The sequence below is a fragment of the Bos grunniens genome, chromosome 4 (assembly GCF_055505025.1).
Source record: "Bos grunniens cultivar Pamir isolate PY7600 chromosome 4, Bosgru_T2T1.0, whole genome shotgun sequence".
Taxonomy (NCBI): domain Eukaryota; kingdom Metazoa; phylum Chordata; class Mammalia; order Artiodactyla; family Bovidae; genus Bos; species Bos grunniens.
The window spans coordinates 77,511,331-77,529,429 of NC_141168.1; the positions used below are offsets into that span (position 1 = coordinate 77,511,331).

General features: G+C 36.1%; 1 protein-coding gene across 22 annotated transcripts in view; it reads right to left on the reverse strand.

Moving 5' to 3' along the window:
- Positions 1-18,099, reverse strand: part of MAGI2 (membrane associated guanylate kinase, WW and PDZ domain containing 2) — a 1,472,356-nt gene that overhangs the window by 484,340 nt on the left and 969,917 nt on the right. The gene's annotated exons all lie outside the window — the stretch shown is intronic.

An 18,099-nucleotide genomic window follows, 5' to 3' on the forward strand; every position in this document is an offset into this window, starting at 1 on the left:
AAACTCACAAAGCTGAGTTTCAGACTGGTGGAAAAGGTAATTTCAAAATTATGCTGGAAAAGAGCTAACATGACATAGCGCCAGGCACTAGGAACTAATTAAATTACATATGAAGACTGACTGAGAATTGCCTAGCCCCTGTTATGAGAGTAAAAAAAACCAATACTTTAAAAATGTTCAATAAGCCTCAACTAAGCTTTCCATTCCATAAGAATAGATTTCCTGCTCAAAATAAATCATGTTCTCAGTGGAATTTGAATGGCAAGTGGACAAGTAATGGCACCCCACTCCCAACTCTTGCCTGGAAAATCCCATGGATGGAGGAGCCTGGTAGGCTGCAGTCCATGGGGTCGCTAAGAGTCGGGCGCAACTGAGCGACTTCACTTTCACTTTTCACTTTCACGCATTGGAGAAGGAAATGGCAACCCACTCCAGTGTTCTTGCCTGGAGAATCCCAGGGACAGGGAAGCCTGGTGGGCTGCCATCTATGGGGTCGCACAGAGTCGGACACGACTGATGCGACTTAGCAGCAGCAGCAACCCATACAGATACTGTTGAAGGCATATAATCTTACATCTGTAGAATTTAATGGTAATTTTTCCATTTAAGGGGAAGAAACTAATGTAATAGATATTTTCTCAGAAAATACAATGTGCATGTGCGCAGTCACTCAGTTGTGTCTGATTCTTTGCAACCCCATAGATTATAGCCCGCCAGGCTCCTCTGGCAAGAATTCTTGCCAGATTCTCCAGGCAAGAATACTGAAGTGGGTTGCTATTTCCTTCTCCAGGGGATCTTCCCAATACAGGGATAAAACCCATGTCTCCTGGGTCTCCAAATTGGCAGGCAGATTATCACTGCACTACCTAGGAAGCCCTATAATGTGTATAAGATTTATTAAACTTAAAATGTATTAACAGAGACATAGGGAACTCAATTCAAAGGAGAATACCCTGATGTTCTTGTTTAAAATTCTCTTGAACTCCTGGAAACTGACATTTTTTGTAATATGATTCCAAGATGTTCACGGTACTTCAAGTTAAATGCTCATCTGACCCTTTCTTGGGTCATAATTTTATCAGAAGCTCCCTCAGGGTTTGGGGTTCAAATCCATGTTAAATCAATATACCAAGTTGGTACTTGGACCTTTTTGAACTTTAGTTTTAAGGAAGATTCAAGAATGCTTATTTGATTCTTATAGATTTTTTGTTTTTGGGTGCTTTAAAATAAATATTAGTGTATCAGAGTGAAATAGAGAAAATAATAACCTGTGGCCATGTACCTAAGAAAAATGAATCAAATGGAATGAGACAGAAATCATGAATAACCTTAAATACAAAGACAAAACCCCTGGATTTATGTTGAATATGAAAAACAAGGAGTTACAGAATAGTGGGAAAGCACATTATGTGAATAGTGGAAGGAGATATCAGATATTTGGAAACAGACATTTTTCAGAGAATAGATTTCATAAGTAAAGGAAATATTTTCTTATATGAAGCATTTTATGAAGGAAGTATAGAATAAAGATTAAAAGATTGCATGTAAGACTTACAGTTTAGTAATAGAAAGGATGAGTTTTATAAGTCTTTTAAAGAATAAAGTAAATAAATAAAAATAAAATAACAAATACAGACCTTATTGGAGTAGGAGTAGAGGCCAGAAGTATCTAGCATTACATAAGCAATAATAGAAACAGAACCTAATGGAGTATTCAAAAATGAATATAACATTTGTGCGAATTGATCAAATTGCCAACATCCGCTGGATCATCGAAAAAGCAAGAGAGTTCCAGAAAAACATCTATTTCTGCTTTATTGACTATGCCAAAGCCTTTGACTGTGTGGATCACAATAAACTGTGGAAAATTCTTCAAGAGATGGGAATACCAGGCCACCTGACCCGCCTCTTGAGAAACCTATATGCAAGTCAGGAAGCAACAGTTAGAACTGGACATGGAACAACAGACTGGTTCCAAACCAGGAAAGGAGTATGTCAAGGCTGTATACTGTCACCCTGCTTATTTAACCCTAGCTACAATGGTGAGACCCTTGCTGGCATCTTGGAGCCCAGAGAGACCAACATATTCCCCATCAGGAGTGATGGCCTGACACACTTGAGATGATGACATCAGTGGGTCCCAAGTAGGTGATCCATCCCCTGCCCTACACCTGCCTTTACCAGGTGGGCAGAGAACATACACAAGGGGTAACATTTTTTATCCCATAGATCCAGAATCCCACATCCCTACTAGTGACAACAAGCAACTCAGGGAGGACCCTTTCACAGCTTGCAGATGGCACAAGCAGGGATCAGTCAGGAACTCCCAAGTAAGAACCAAGCTGATTAAAATAGCACAGTGAGGGCTCTGAAAACCATACTGCATCTGAAACCACAGCCTACAAAATGGGTCAGTATATGCATACAAAATTTAAACAGGGACACTTACTACTAACATAAAATATTTTATTTTAAATGTCTATAAAGTCCATGTAAAATCAGTTCGGGATAAAGTGAAATAAAATTCATTATACCAATAACTAGGAATATCTCAAAATGGATAAGAAGAGATAATCAACTGATTCCAATATCAAGAGGAATCAATTTTTGGAATGATCTGTCAAAAATTTTATAGTCTCCATCATAAAATTGTTTCAACAAGAAATTGTGAATTCCCTTGAAACTAATGAAAAAAAAAAATCAGAACATAAATAGAAATGGTAAAAAATAACAAAATGTAAGTCACAGAATAGAAAAAAAAATTGGAAAAAAAATCTGGGACATTTTACTGGGACACTAGACATCTGATAGTCTAGTGGTTAAGACTCTGTGTTTCCAATGCAGGGAATGTGAGTTCGATTCATGGTCAGGGGACTAGGATCCCATGTGCCATGTAGCATGACAAAAAAATAAATAAATAAGGCATTCAAATCTCACTGAGTGGATTCAGTAGCAGAGTGAATTGAACAGAGGATAGAAGAGTGAAATTGAAGACTGAGGAGTAGAATTTATTCAATATGAACAAAAAACACGAAAAAGAAAAGAACAGTGCCACAGGGACTTGTAGGACAGTAACAAAAATACTGACATTTCTATCATCAAAGTTCCAGAAGTAAAATATAAAAAGGGCAAAGAAATAAAACAATAAATAAAAATTTATGCCAAAGGATTTCCCAACTTGGCAAAATAGATAAACCTATAGATTCAAGAATTTGCATAAACCAATAAAAAAGAGAAATTCACACCAACACACAGCATAATGTTTGAAAATGAAAGGTAGAAAAAGTCTTAAATAAGAAAAGTGTCATACTATCTACAAGCCAACACAAATTCAAGTAACAGTGGATTTCTCATCTGAAACTGGGGGTCATAAAGAAGTGGCACACATTTCATACTCTGGATGAATGAAGGGTAATAAATACACTGTTTAGATGGAAACAAACAAAAACAAAAAACACCAACAACTTAGTTTGTCATTAGCAGACATGCCCTAAAGAATGGCTAACTGAAGTTCTCAAAGCAAACATACAAAAGAAAACAAAAAAACTGGTAACAGGAGAAAACTCAGAACTTTAGAAAAGTTCAATGGAATGGGACACCAGGAGGAACAGATGATAAATAATCATTCTCTTAGAGAAATTCTTAAATTGTAAGTAAGTAAGTAAGTGTTAGTCGCTCAGTCGTGCCCGACTCTTTGTGATCCCATGGACTGCAGCCCACCAGGCTCCTCTGTCCATGAGATTTTCCAGGCAAGTATACTGGAGTGGGTTACCATTTCCTTCTCTAGGGGATCTTCCCAACCCAGGGATTGAACCCAGGTCTCCTGCACTGCAGGCGGAATTTTTACTGACTGAGTTACAAGGGAAGCCCTCTTAAATTGTATTTGATAGCTAAAACAAACATTATAACAACACTTAATGGAGTATTTCAACATATGTTAGAGGAAATGATTACTTTTTTCACTTGCACTTTCAGAGGAAACGCTTAACTCAAATATATTTAAAAAGTGGAGAGGCTAAAGGAACATAATTAGAAGTAAAACTGCTATACTTAATTCTAGGTAGCAATATGTCAATATTATTAGATTATGATAAATTACACATTATTGTAACATTCAATCCAACCACTATGAAAAATATACAAGTAAATAAATATAGAATCTTCAAGTTCAAGTAACATATAGGAAGATTAAAAAAGAGAAACGTATCCAGGTATCCCAGAAGGACAAAAACGAGACCCAACTATATGTTGCCTAAAACAGACTCAATTCAACTTTAAGCACACATAAGTTCAAGGTGAATGGATGGAAAAAGAGATTCCAAACAAGGGAAAACCAAAAGACAGCAGGAGTGCTAACTTATATCAGATGAAATAGACTTTAAAAAAAGTTTAACAAGAGACAAAGAAGGTCATTATGTAATGATAAAGAGGTCAATTAATCAAGAGAATATAGCAACTGTATATAGACATAGATATGCATTTTATCCTGGAGAACCTAAATATTAAGCAAATACAGATCTGAAGGGGGAAATAGATGATACAGTAATGTTGGAGACTTTGATACCTCACTCTCAACAATGGATAGATCATCCAATAGAATATTAAAAAGAAAATATTGGATTTAAACTGTATCTTGGAATAAATGGACTTAGATATGTAGAATATTTCATCCAACAGCAGCAGAATACATTTTCTCAAGTGTACATGAAACATTTTCTACGATAGAAATAAAATGGTCTCTGTTTGCTAATGATATAATTTTATATAGAGAAAATCCTAAAAACTCCACACCAAAAAGTGCTTAGAAATAATTAATGAATTCAGTAAATTTGTAGAAAAGTAACAAATAATAATTGTTGCATTTCCGTACAACAACAATCTGAAAAACAAAACAAAACAAAAAAAAAACAATTCCACTTACAATAGCATCAAAAATAAGAAAAAAAATACTAGTAATAAATTTAAGGAAATAAAAGATCTGTACAACTGAAAGCTATAAGACATTGATGAAAGATTTCGAAGAGGCACATTTAATGTAAAAAAATCCCATGTTGATGAAATTGATAAATTATTATTGTTAAAATATTCTTGCTACCTAAAGCCATCTGTAGATTCAATGCAATCTCTAATAGCATACCAATGGAATTTTTCACAGAACAGAAAAAAAAGTTGTAAAATTTGCATGGAACCACAAAAGATCCCAAATAGCTAAGCAATCCAAAGGAGGGAAAAACAAAGCTGGAGGCATCAACCTTCCTCCTGACTTCAAATCATATTGCAAAGCTAAAGCAGTTGAACAGTATGGGACTGGCATAAAAACAGGCACATTGACAAATGGAATAGAATTTAGAGCCCCCAAATAAACTTGCATTTATAAGTCAATTAGTACTTGATAAGGCAGTTAAGAGTACTGAGTGGGGAAAGGATAGTCTCTCCAACAAATTGTGTTGGGAAAACTAGATATTCATATTCAAAAAATGAAACTGGGTATTTATCTTATACCACTCACAAAAATTAACTCAAAAGAGCTTAAAGACTCAAATGTAAGATCTGAAATCATTAAAATCCTAGAAGAAAACATATGGAAAAAGCTCTTTGACATTGATCTTGGTAATATTTTTGGAAATCACACCAAAAGAACAAGCAACAAAAGCAAAGCTAAACAAGTGGGAAAACAGCAAACTAAGAAGAATCCACACAGGAAAAAGATCAACATGATGAAAAGGCAGAAAACATCTATTAAATGGCAGAAAAAATTTGCAAAACATTAATCTGAAAATGGATTAATATATAAAATATATTAACAACTTGCACATAAATAGCAAAAAATCAATCTACTTTAAGAATTGACAAAGGACCTGAATAGACATATATTGAAAGAAGACAAACAGGTACATGAAACTGTTCTCAAAGCTGTTAATCATCAGGGAAATGCAAATCAGAACCACAAGGACCTATCGTCTCATACCTGTTACAATGGCTACTATCGAAAAGACAAAAGATGTTCAAAAGGAATCACTTTTATCCATAGTGGCTGTACTAGTTTGCATTCCCACCAACAGTGTAAGAGGGATGCTATGGGGAGGGAGGAGGGAGGGGGGTTCAGGATGGGGAACACGTGTATACCTGTTGCAGATTCATTTTGATGTTTGGCAAAACCAGTACAATATTGTAAAGTTTAAAAATAAATTAAAAAAAAAAAAGGAATCACTTATGTACTATTGAGAGGAATGTAAATTGGTACAGCCACTATGGAAAACAGTATGGAGGTTCCTCATTAAAAACAGAACTTGTACATGACCCTGCACTCCCACTTCTGCACATATATCTGAAGGAAATTACATTATTACCTCAAAGAGATATTTGCACTCCCATGTTCACTGCAACTTTATTTACAATAGCCACGATATGGAAACAACTTAAGTATCCATTGAACACTGAATGGGTAAAGAAAACACGATATATATACTCAATGCTATATTATTCAGACATAAAAAAGAAGGAAATATTGCCATTTGCAACAACATGCATAGACCTTGAGGGTAGTATGCTACGGGAAATGTCAGAGAAAGACAAATACTATGTGACCATACTTATACGTGGAATTCTAAGAAGCTAAACACATAGAAACAGAGAGTAGAATGGTGGTTGCCAAGGGCTGGGGAGTACGGGAAACCAGCTGATATTGGTCAAAAGGAGGAAACTTTCAGTTATAAGTTGAATAAGTTCTGATGATTTAATGTACAGCATAATGATTATAGTTAATAGTGCTGTACTATATACTTGAAAGTTGCAAAAATCTTTAATATTCTCACCATATAGATACAGAAAGGTAATCATGAGTTGATACATATATTAAGTAAATTGTGTTTATCATTTTACAATATATATATGTATCAAATCATCTACCAAGTGAGTACTCAGTTCTGCCTGACTCCTTGCAATCCATGGACCGTAGCCCACCACACTCCTCTGTCCATGGAATTTTCCAGGCAAGAAATACTGCAGTGAGTTATCATTTCCTTCTCCAGGGAAGTTTCCTGACCCAGGGATTGAACCTACACCTCTTGTATCTCCTGCATTGGCAGGTGAATTCTTTACTACTTGTGCCACCTAGGAAACCCGACTTAATGACTAAATGATGACAATCAAATAATCATATTTCATGCTTTAAATTGACACCATTTCATTTGTCAATTATATCACATAAAGTTGGAAAAGATCTATATGTTTTAAATTTCCTATTGTGGAGATTATTTTAGTTTTCATTTTACTGATATATAATTGAAGCTTTCTACAAATATAGGAATGACATCTTTAAATTTTGCAAAGACCTACTCTATTGACTATTACATACCCAATGTTTATAAAATACTATGTATGCTTGAGAAGTATATTTTCCATTGGTTAAAACTTTTAGATCAATAATCCTATTTCTGTTATTCATATATTTCTTCTTATTTTTGGTTGTTTAATATACAGAGTAGTAAGAGAGGTGTGTTCAATCATACACTCTAATAGTGAATTTTTCAAATTCTTTTTTTTTTCAGATTTGTCATTTTTACCACTCTGTAACTAGAAGTTATACATATAAGCACACATAGAAGTTCAGAATCGTTATCTCTTCCCAATTAATTAAAGCTCCTTTCTCTTTCCTTCTCAATTTTTCCTTTTCCTTTTTTTAAAAAATAAGAATAAACTAGGCAGCATCAATGCTCCCTAATATAAAGGTTTATTATAGAGCCACAAGAATCAAGACAGTGTGTTACTGGCATGTAGACAGATACATAAACCAGAGGCACCTAATGACTTATTACAGAGTTGCTCTCTCAATCCAATGGAGAAAAGATAGCCTTTTAAACAAATGGTGCTGGAGTAGCTGGATATCCACAGGGGAAAAACTGAACCTGAACCTAAAATTTATGCCCTATACAAAATTTAAGTCAACATAGACCACAGGTTTAAATGTAAAACTATACAATTTAGGAAAAAGACACGAAAAAATGTTTGGCATCTAGGGTTAGTGAAGAATCCTTAGACTTATAAAAAACATGATTCATAAAAGGAAAATTTGATAAATTGGACCTCAATAAAGTTAAAAACATTTTCTCTGCAAAAGACAATGTTAAGAGGATAAAAAGACCAATACACACTGAGAGATAATGTTTGTACAAAACATATCTGATCAATTGTACAAAGCAAGTATCTTTACATAACCAGAATATGTAAAGAACTCTAAAAACTGAATTTAAAAAAACAGTCTAATTAAAAACTGGGCAAAAGACATGAACAGACATGCTGCTGAGAAGGATATATAAATGACAATCACACGAAAATATGTTCAATATTGTTAACCATTATGGAAATACAAATTGAAACCACAATGCAATATGATTATAGTCTATCAAAATGGCTAAAATAAAATTTAAAAAAAAGTTGTACCAAACACCAGCAAGTATGCAGTAAAACTGGATCACTCCTTCACTGCTGGTGGGAATGAAATAAATGGGTACAGTCACTCTAAAAATAGTTTTGTAGTTTGTTCTAAAAGTAATGATACACTTTCTGTCATCTATGAGATGGTTGGATGGCATCATCGACTCAGTGCACATGAGTTTGAGCAAACTCCAGGAGATAATAATGAAGGACAGGGAAGCCTGGCGTACTGCAGTTCATAGGGTTGCAAAGAGTCAGACATGACTGAGTGACTGAACAAAAACAACACTTTCTATAATATCCTAGTAACTGCAATCTAGAACATTCATCTCAGGGAAATGAAACCTATGTTCATACAAACACCTGTATATAAGTGTCTGTAGTAATTTTATTTGTGTTAGCTAAAAACTGGAAACAATTCAGATATCCTTCAATGAGTAATGCATGAACAAACAATAGTACATAAAAAGTAGCAAGCCATTGAGATACACATTTGAATGTATTTCGACATAATTAAATTGAATGGAAAAGCAATCTCAAAAGTTTATACACTGCATGATGCTACTTGTACAACATTTTTGAAATAACAAAGTAATCGAACAGAGAACAGATTAGTGGGGTAAGGACTGTGCAGTGGGAGGAGATGTGTATGACTGCAATGGTTGAGTCTCAAGGTAACAAATCTTTATTGTGGTTATGGTTATATGCAACTACACAGATGGTATAATTGTATAGAAAAATGCACAAAAGAGTACTTGTATAACTAGTGAAGAATGAATAAGTTCTGTACATTGTATCAATGTCAATTTCCTGATTTTGATATTGTATTATATAAGACATTAACATAGGGGAGACTTCATTAAGGGTGTTTGGGAATTCCTTTGTTATTTCCTGTGGATTTATAATGCTTTCCCAAAACAGCTATATTTGAAAAAATCTGAAATAATTTTGCTGCTATGAACAACAATTTCAGTGATATCAAAATTATTTTTAAATTTGTATGCATTAAAGAAAAGAAAGTGAAGTCTCTCAGTCATGTGCAACTCTTTGCGACCCCATGGACTGTGGCAGACTCCTCCAGCCATGAGATTTTCCAGGCAAGAGTACTGGAGTGGGTGGGTTGCCATTTCCTCCTCCAGGGGATCTTCCTAACTCAGGGATTGAACCCAGGTCTACCGCATGGCAGGCAGATGCTTTACAGTCTGAGCCACAAGGAGTAAGGAAAAGATATAACATATTCCTAAACATAAAAGTTGAGAACTAAAGGATGAAGTACTACTTGACAGTTACAGTAAATATGAATAGTAGAAGGGGAAAAATAAATAATTGGTACAGGAATGAAATTTCAAATATTTAACAATTTTAATTGTTGTGACACTAAGCACTTAGAATTGAATGGGACAAATTTGAACAGATGCCAGCCAGGAACAACCCAGAATTTTGTATCTGTGCACAACAATGGAATATCCATTGATTTACCCAATGATTTATTTTAATTTTATTATTTCCTCCAAAAAGATTCATATTCCTAAAATATTGTTTTTTCTTAGTAGCCTTGAGCTGAAATCAAGGAAACGGTGCTATATTGTTGGATAAAGCATATCTCAAAGTGTTGCTATAGAAAATAATGACTAGCAATACAAACAATTAACAGTTGGTAGAATAAGAATTAATTGCTTCTATTAAGAAATTTTAAATTTCTTCATTTTTTTAAACAAAGACACCCCAAAATATCAGTATAGACAGAAAATACTCAAATTAGTTTGTTCATAATACTTAAACATTAGGAGTTCAATATTTGCACATAAATGTATCTTTTTAATTTTAAAGTTTTAGTACTTGAATAGTAAATAGCTTTAGAGACTATTTTTTATTAAGTCTTCCTAGTGAAAAAATTTCAAGATACTTTACAAATATAATCCTGGCAGTTTTATCAGATTAGAAAACCAAATATTTAAGGGATATATTAATTTGGTTATATTTAATCTAGGATCTCTAATCATCAAAAAAAAAATTCAGTGAGAAAGTTCAAAGTCCCTATTTAAGGAAAATGAGTTATGTTGTCAAGAGACAGAATTTGAACTATGAAAATAAAAATGTCCACATCTGTCTGTCATTTCTAGAAAATTCACTTAAGAAATGGCCTGAAATTAGTGTTTTCAATTATTTTAGAAAGGCAACCTCCTTCTCTTGAAAAAATCCATCCATTTAATAACTATTATGAAACAAAGCTTATGCTATCTTTGCTTATGAGTATTTTGGACATACATATTTTAGACTTTTTTTTCTAAGCTAGAGTAAGTAATAGTTCAGGCTTTAGTTAAAATAAGCTGAAAAGCAGTTTTCATGTAGGTAAAAGGTTAAGATTATGTAAGCATTTTCCCCCCTATGGTAACATGAGACAAATACATTCATAGATACAAAATACACACATGAAGGCATCCCATTCATATAGCTTTAATTCTCTTTGTGAAATTTACAGCCACTTTAACAGAATGGAGATGGTGGTGAGGGCAATGGCCTGTCTACTAAAACCAGGCTGAAATTAGCTAGCTGGATAATTTTAGCCTAGATGGGTGTGTTCTTTTCTACCTCTTCAGAGCACGCTAGAGTAAGTAAAGGTTCTCAAGGTAGGCCAACTATTCTGAATTTCTTTGCCCTTGTTTTTCATGAGGCTGATTTGTTGGCTCAGAGCATACTTGAAAGAAAGTGAAGAAGCAATTTAGAGCCTATGACACAACAAACTCTGTGCTTCCTGTATATGACACTAAATTTGAGTGATATAGATATCCTTTCCATTTTACAGGTCAGAAAACCTAGGCTCCTAGAGATTAAGTAGCTACCTAAAAGCCCACAGACTGAGATTTAGAATAGAGCTTTCCTTGAAAAATTCTACATAATGTCCTTTCCTGAATACAATACCATAGTCCTACTGAGTTTAGTCATTTCTCAACCTTAAGGAGAGTCACACTGGGATTGAATTACTTTTGATATTAACCCTAATACAGTGATTCACGTGGACTGTATCGTCACTGGGACGTTTATGACTGGAAACATTTCAAACACCACAGTGCTAATTCTGAGGGCTGTGGACAATACGATAATGCTTTGTATGTAGTTCAGGCAATCTTACATCTGAATTCTTTAACAGTTAATTGCTATCTGCATTTTGTTAAAGACTATATTGGCATGCTAAACAGTACTCCCCCAAATACTAATATTAGAATCCAGTGGTAGGTGGTGAGTTTTTTCTGCCATGTAGACTTGTTGCTAAAATTCCAAAAATGCACAGAGCCATGACAAATACAAAGAACACAATTACTTCAGTATTTGCAACCGTACTGTGAGAGAAGGAAGTATGTTCTTATGTTTAGTAGTTATGTTATTCTTCAAACAAAAAGCAAAATGATTAGTTTCAATAGAATAAGTGGTTGTTTAGTAAGTATTTGTATTGAGTCATCCATGATGGCTTTTCTCCCCTTAATACTAATAAGAAAACATTTGTTAGTGCTTCTCTAATTCAAGGATAATTTAAATCAGGGTCCCATCTCTGTTTAACTCAGCTTCCTCTTCATAGTTGACTGAAGAATTACTTTCAGGCATCTATATAAACAGAACTGAAGAAGCATATATTTACAGATGCAATCCATATCTACATACACATCCATCATATGTACATTTATAAAATATGCACACATATACAACATGGGATTCAATCTTGTGAGATTAAATATAAATTATAATGATAATAAAGAATTTATGGTGTGCAACCCAGTAAGGTCTAAATTGTATAATCTAAAAATTATTGCAATAAAATTTCTGCTACTAGTAGGATGAAGTTAGCAGGTTATAACCCAAGAGAACACACAGAAAATCTAGATTAAATGTAAAAATAAGCAGTACAAGGGAATCAGAAAACTGCTGAAATAAAAGATCTAAAATGGTCTAAGAATCTGAAGAAGAAAGAACCCTGGAGAGGTAAGGAAAGATGTGTAGTTCATTTTTGTTGATTGGGCTGTGAGAAGAATCCAGCCTTCACCTGGGAAGAAGGCCATCATGGCGGGTGACAGAAATGGGCAGGCTGCTGCAGAATCTTGAGGGACTGACAGGCTCCAACAATGCCAGTCACCCCATGATGATATCTGTCAAGTTCAGAAGAGGAGATACCCCTCGTCCAAGGTAAGGAGCAGTGGCTGTGCTTTGCTGGAGTAGACGTGAAGAGATACCCCATGTCCAAGGTAAGAGAAACCCAAAAGATGGTAGGTGTTGTGAGAGGGCATCAGAGGGCAGACATACTGAAACCATAATCACAGAAAACTAGTCAATATGATCACATGGAACACAGCCTTGTCTAACTCAATGAAACTAAGCCATGCCCTGTGGGGCCACCCAAGACGGGCAGGTCAGGGTGGAGAGGTCTGACAGAATGTGGTCCACTGGAGAAGGGAATGGCAAACCACTTCAGTATTTTTGCCTTGAGAACCCCATGAACAGTATGAAAAGGTAAAATGATAGGATACTGAAAGAGGAACTCCCCGGGTCAGTAGGTGCCCAATATGCTACTGGAGATCAGTGGAGAAATAACTCCAGAAAGAATGAAGGGATGGAGCCAAAGCAAAAAGAATACCCAGCTGTGGATGTGACTGGTGATAGATGCAAGGTCCGATGCTGTAAAGAGCAATATTGCATAGGAATGTGGACTATTAGGTCCATGAATCAAGGCAAATTGGAGTGGTCAAACAGGAGATGGCAAGAGTGAACGCTGACATTCTAGGAATCAGCGAACTAAAATGGACTGCTGCTAAGTCGCTTCAGTCAGTCCCGACTCTGTGCGACCCCATAGGCGGCAGCCCGCCAGGCTCCCCCGTCCCTGGGATTTTCCAGGCAAGAGAACTGGACTGGGGTGCCATTGCCTTCTCCAAAAATGGATTGGAATGGGTGAATTTAACTCAGATGACCATTATATCTACTACTGTGGGCAGGAATCCCTTAGAAGAAATGGATTGGCCATCATGGTCAACAAAAGAGTCCGAAATGCAGTACTTGGATGCAATCTCAAAAATGACAGAATGATCTCTGTTCATTTCCAAGGCAAACCATTCAATACCACAGTAATCCAAGTCTATGCCCCAACCAGTAACGTTGAAGAAGCTGAAGTTGAACGGTTCTATGAAGACCTACAAGACCTTTTAGAACTAACACCCAAAAAAGATGTCCTTTTCATTATAGGGGACCGGAATGCAAAAGTAAGAAGTAAAGAAACACCTGGGGTAACAGGCAGATTTGACCTTGGAGTACGGAATGAAGCAGGGCAAAGACTGATAGAGTTTTGCCAAGAGAACACAATGGTCATAGCAAACACCCACTTTCAACAACACAAGAGAAGACTACACATGGACATCACCAGATGGTCAACACTGTAATCAGATTGATTATATTCTTTGCAGCCAAAGATGGAGAAGCTCTATACAGTCAGCAAAAACAAGACCAGGAGCTGACTGTGGCTCAGATCATGAACTCGTTATTGCCAAATTCAGACCTAAATTGAAGAAAGTAGGGAAAATTACTAGACCATTCAGGTATGACCTAAATCAAATTCCTTATGATTATACAGTGGAAGTGAGAAATAGATTTAAGGGACTAGATCTGAGAGTGACTGATGAACTATGCACTGAGGTTCATGACATTGTACAGGAGACAGGGATCAAGACCATCCCCATGGAAAAGAAATGCAAAAACGCAAAATGGCTGTCTGGGAAGGCCTTACAAATAGCTGTGAAAAGAAGAGAAGTGAAAAGCAAAGGAGAAAAGAAAAGACATAAGCATCTGAATGCAGAGTTCCAAAAATAGCAAGGAGAGATAAGAAAGCCTTCCTCAGCAATCAATGCAAAGACATAGAGGAAAACAATAGAATGGGAAAGACTAGAGATCTCTTCAAGAAAATTAGAGATATCAAGGGAACATTTCATGCAAAAATGGGCACAATAAAGGACAGAAATGGTAGGGACCTAACAGAAGCAGAAGATATTAAGAGGAGGTGGCAAGAATACACAGAAGAACTGTACAAAAAAGATCTTCACGACCCAAATAATCACGATGGTGTGATCACTCACCTAGAGCCAGACATCCTGGAATGTGAAGTCAAGTGGGCCTTAGAAAGCATCACTACGAACAAACTAGTGGAGGTGATGGAATTGCAATTGAGCTATTTCAAATCCTGAAAGATGATGCTCTGAAAGTGCTACACTCAATATGCCAGCAAATTTGGAAAACTCAGCAGTGGCCACAGGACTGGAAAAGGTCAGTTTTCATTCCAATCCCAAAGAAAGGCAATGCCAAAGAATGCTCAAACTACTACACAATTGCACTCATCTTACATGCTAGCAAAGTAATGCTCAAAATTATTCAAGCCAGGCTTCAGCAATACGTGAACCGTGAACTTCCAGATGTTCAAGCTGGTTTTAGAAAAGGCAGAGGAACCAGAGATCAAATTGCCAACATCTGCTGGATCATCGAAAAAGCAAGAGATTCCAGAGAAACATCTATTTCTGGTTTATTGACTGTGCCAAAGCCTTTGACTGTGTGGATCACAATAAACTGTGGAACATTCTGAAAGAGACGGGAATACCAGACCACCTGATCTGCCTCTTGAGAAACCTGTATGCAGGTCAGGAAGCAACAGTTAGAACTGGACATGAAACAACAGACTGGTTCCAAATAGGAAAAGGAGTACGTAAAGGATATATATTGTCACCTTGCTTATTTAACTTATGTGCAGAGTACATCATGAGAAACGCTGGACTGGAAGAAGCATAAGCTGGAATCAAGATTGCCAGGAGAAATATCAATAACCTCAGATATACAGATGATACCACTTTTATGGCAGAAAGTGAAGAGGAACTAAAAAGACTCTTGACGAAAATGAAAGAGGAGAGTGAAAAAGTTGGCTTCAAACTCAACATTCAGAAAACAAAGATCATGGCATCTGGTCCCATCACTTCATGGGAAACAGTAGAAACAGTGGCTGACTTTATTTTTTTGGCTTCCAAAATCACTGCAGATGGTGACTGCAGCCATGAAATTCAAAGACACTTACTCCTTGGAAGGAAAGTTATGACCAACCTAGATAGCATATTCAAAAGCAGAGACATCACTTTACCCACAAAGGTCCGTCTAGTCAAGGCTATGGTTTTTCTAGTGGTCATGTATGGATGTGAGAACTGGACTGTGAAGAAAGCTGAGCACCGAAGAATTGATGCTTTTGAAATGTGGTATTGGAGAAGACTCTTGAGAGTCCCTTGGACTGCAAGGAGATCCAACCAGTCCATTCTAAGGGATATCAGTCCTAGGTGTTCTTTGGGAGGACTGATGCTAAAGCTGAAACTCCAGTACTCTGGCCACCTCATGCGAAGAGTTGACTCATTGGAAAAGACTCTGATGCTGGGAGGGATTGGGGGCAGGAGGAGAAGGGGACGACAGAGGATGAGATGGCTGGATGGCATCACTGACTCGATGGACGTGAGTCTGAGTGAACTCAGGGAGTTGGTGATGGACAGGGAGGCCTGGCGTGCTGTGATTCATGGGATTGCAAAGAGTCGGACACGACTGAGCGAATTAACTGAACTGAACTGAAGTGGAAGTTTAAAATAAGCTGCTGCTGCTGCTGCTGCTAAGTTGCTTCAGTTGTGTCCGACTCTGTGTGACCCCATAGACGGCAGCCCACCAGGCTCCCCCGTCCCTGGGATTCTCCAGGCAAGAACACTGGAGTGGGTTGCCATTTCCTTCTCCATTGCATGAAAGTGAAAAGTGAAAGTGAAGTCGCTCAGTCGTGTCCCACTCTTAACGACCCCATGGACTACAGCCTACCAGGCTCCTCCATCCATGGGATTTTCCAGGCAAGAGTACTGGAGTGGGGTGTCATTGCTTTCTCCGTTAAAATAAGCTAAAACCCCTGAAACGCACCACAGATTTTTTTGTGGTTTTGCAGTGTCAAGTAGAAAAAAAAATTAACTGTTGGTGTTCAAGAGCTATTCAGGGGCACGCTCCACATGGACCCACTAGACCACGTTTGATCCTCTGGACCAAGTCCAGCCTGCTCCTATATTTTTTATGGTCCAAGGGGTAAGTAAACTGTTTATACACTTCTAAATAATTGAGAAAAAAACAAAAGAAGAATAATATTTTAATTGGTAAAAATATATAAATCTCAAGTTTCTGTGTACCTGAGCTACGTTTATTGAAATAAATCCATGCTCTTTATTTATATATAGATTTTGGCCGCTTTTCTAAACAATGAGTAGCTGCAAAGAGACTGGGTAACCAAAGCCTAAAGTATTTACTACCTGACCCTCTATAGAAAATATTTGCTGACCTACAATTCTGGGTGGGCAAACACTGTGAGAAAAAAGCAAACTAGATGTAGACTGGGTCTCACCAAAGCTCAGTCCAACCTCATGTTGACCCAGTTCTGATCAGATTAAGGTAATTAGCCTCCATTCTATCTCCCTAGTAGAAGAAGGATAAATCTTTGCCAGTGAAACATATTATCATCTTAAGCCTCTACATTTTTTAAACATATATTACACATATTTCAGCAATTCAGAAAATTACTACCATTTTTTATCTGAATTGACTTGTGAAACATATAAAGAACCTTGTCTTAACTAGTAGACTCAACACCAATGCATTAACACTCAATATTTTAAACAATTTTAACCTAAATAATTTAAATAAAAGAAAACGAAGTAAAACAGAAGCAATATTATGACAAAAAGGTATTTTTCTTGTTAATAAAACCTAAGCTATGTGTCTGGAACAATAGCATTTTATCTAGATATTAGTTTCTATTGTAAAATACTCCAATAATATATGAAATAAAGTCTGTGGACTACTTATTTTGAACAAAATGAAAAACAGTAATTAACCAGTTATAAAACCATTATGAGCTATAGGACTCTATTCTAGGACTCATTTCTTAATGGCCAATGGATTCAGAGATACTGGTATATTTTAGGCATATACCATCCTGAAAAGACAGACGAGTATAGATATAGGAGAAACTGATAACATTGAAATGTTATAGTTATTCAAAATGTTAAACTCACATCTCTCCCGGGATTTCAAGATTTGACTTTAATCGCCTTTTATAATGAAAAAGAACAACTCAGAGAATAACAAGAGAGCTGAGAAGTTCAACATGTTAAAGAACTGCAAAATCACTGAATTTATCTGTGGCATAAGTAAATTGTAACTCCTAGATATAGCAGATCAGGTCATTTTAATTTATAACCAATGATACTTTGCAACACATGTCTTATGGGTATCAATGAAATGTACCCTAATTGTGCTCAAAATCTCATGTCACAATATAATTGTAAAAAATTCACATACATACAGCTATACTTGTATACAGAAGGCATACAGATATAGCTATGAATATAAAATTAAAGTGATAAAAATTAGAGACTAATGCATTCAAATACGTATGTGTAAATGTATACTGATTTTTTAATTTAACCCAGTTGTATAACCAACTTATGAATATTTACCATATAACTTAAGAATGAACAATAGCATCTTGATATTATCTGAGACAGAATTATGTCAAAATTAAAGGACTTTCAGAATTACAGACCGTAAAAAGTTGACTTTCTAAAAGCTTTT